This window comes from Tenrec ecaudatus, chromosome 1, assembly GCF_050624435.1.
Source record: "Tenrec ecaudatus isolate mTenEca1 chromosome 1, mTenEca1.hap1, whole genome shotgun sequence".
In the NCBI taxonomy this organism is placed as follows: Eukaryota; Metazoa; Chordata; class Mammalia; order Afrosoricida; family Tenrecidae; genus Tenrec; species Tenrec ecaudatus.
In genome coordinates this window covers 18,572,001-18,573,706 of record NC_134530.1, presented here as the reverse complement: position 1 = coordinate 18,573,706, position 1,706 = coordinate 18,572,001, and the positions used below count along the sequence as shown (strand labels likewise).

At 38.2% G+C, this 1,706-nt stretch overlaps 1 pseudogene; it reads left to right on the top strand.

The window, feature by feature from the left end:
• Positions 1-354: 354 nt before the first annotated feature.
• Positions 355-1,276, top strand: LOC142448110 (olfactory receptor 7C1-like; annotated as a pseudogene).
• The last annotated feature ends 430 nt before the right edge of the window (positions 1,277-1,706 follow it).

Sequence of the window (1,706 nt, the reverse complement as noted above, 5' to 3'; positions counted from 1 at the left end):
TATGCAATGTGATAAGAGCTGTACAAGCCCGCAAAAAAATGATTGAAAAAAAAGAAAATACTTGGCAAAAAATAATTAGTTGAACACATTTTTTGAACGAAGAAAACAAAGTTTCATGGAAGTTGTTAATTTATACTGCTTTTTTTAAAAGATGTGATTTGAAGAAAGGAAGGCTAGTGAGGTGTGTTATCAACAGTGAGCATTTGGGACTTGTGACATTCTCAACTTAATATTATATTGGAATTAATTTACAAGTTAAATCATAACATACAGTATATCCTTTAATTTGGTATTAACTTCTTATATCTAAGTTTGCATTGCTCTTTTGTCTTTTCCAGTATTTTCTTCAGCTACATGGAACCAAGAAACCATACACATTTTCAACATTTGATCCTTTTGGGGCTCTCAGAAGAGGCAGAGTTGCAGTCCCTGCTCTTCGAATTGTCCCTGTCTATGTCCAGGGCCATCTTCACTGGAAACCTGCTCATCATCTTGGCCATTGACACAGACTCCCACCTCCACACACCCATGTACTTCTTCCTCTCCAACCTCTCCTTTTCATACATCTGTTTCACCTCCATCACTGTCCGAAAAATGCTGCTGAACATCCAGATGCAGGACAGAGTTATTTCTTATGAACACTGCATCACCCAGATGTATTTTTACTTTGTTTTTAACAAGACTGGATCATTTTCTCTCTACAGTGATGGCCTAAGACTGGTTTGTGGCCATCTGTCACCCACTGCACTACACGGTCATCATGAACCCAAAATCCTGTGGTTTCCTGCGTCTGGACTCCTGGGTATTGAGTGTACTGGATGCTCTGCTACATGGGTTAATGGTTTTGCGTTTGTCCTTATGTACAGAGTTGGGAATCTCCCATTTTTTCTGTGAACTTACCCAGGTAATACAACTTGCTTGCTCTGACACATTCCTCAATACCTTAGTAATTTATTTTGCAACTGCGCTTCTGCGTGTTATTCCACTCACTGGGATTCTCTTCTCTTACATGAAAATGGTGTCCCCCATTTTGAATATTTCATCAGCTAGGGACAAATATAAAGCCTTTTCCACTTGTGGGTCCCACCTCTCCATGGTTTCCTTGTTTTATGGTACCATTCTTGGGGTTTATCTCAGTTCTGCTGCTACTCAAAATTCCAGGTCCAGTGCCATCACCTCAGTAATGTACACTGTAGCCACACCCATGTTGAACCCCTTTATCTACACTCTTAGAAACAAGGACATAAAGCAGGCCCTAGGGAAATTTTGCAGTTGAAAATTATTCTCTACAAAGCAGAAAAAATCTCTTGATTAGAGAGCTAATCATGAGAAAGAGAGCTGATTATTGTGAATATCTAAATCGTACTTTCCTTATTGTGCACATGTGCTTTTAATCCCAAATTTGTCTGCTTTCTTGTTATACATAGTACATCAATGTGTCCGTATACTTCTTTCATAGGCGTTTATTTGTTTCAACATCCTGTCCTCCACAGATAATTCTTTCAGGGCGACTGCAGATTGAAACATGAAATATCCTCCACTGCTAGTCACAGAATATTCCTGTCTACAATGATCCCATAGGAACAGCATTATTATTGTTCTCAAACCTCAAGATGTTGAGATATAAAATTTCAAATTCCTATTTGGGAAGTATTTCTTGTGATCAATTCTTGAATGAAATATTTGCTTTTGATTCTTCTTTTTAC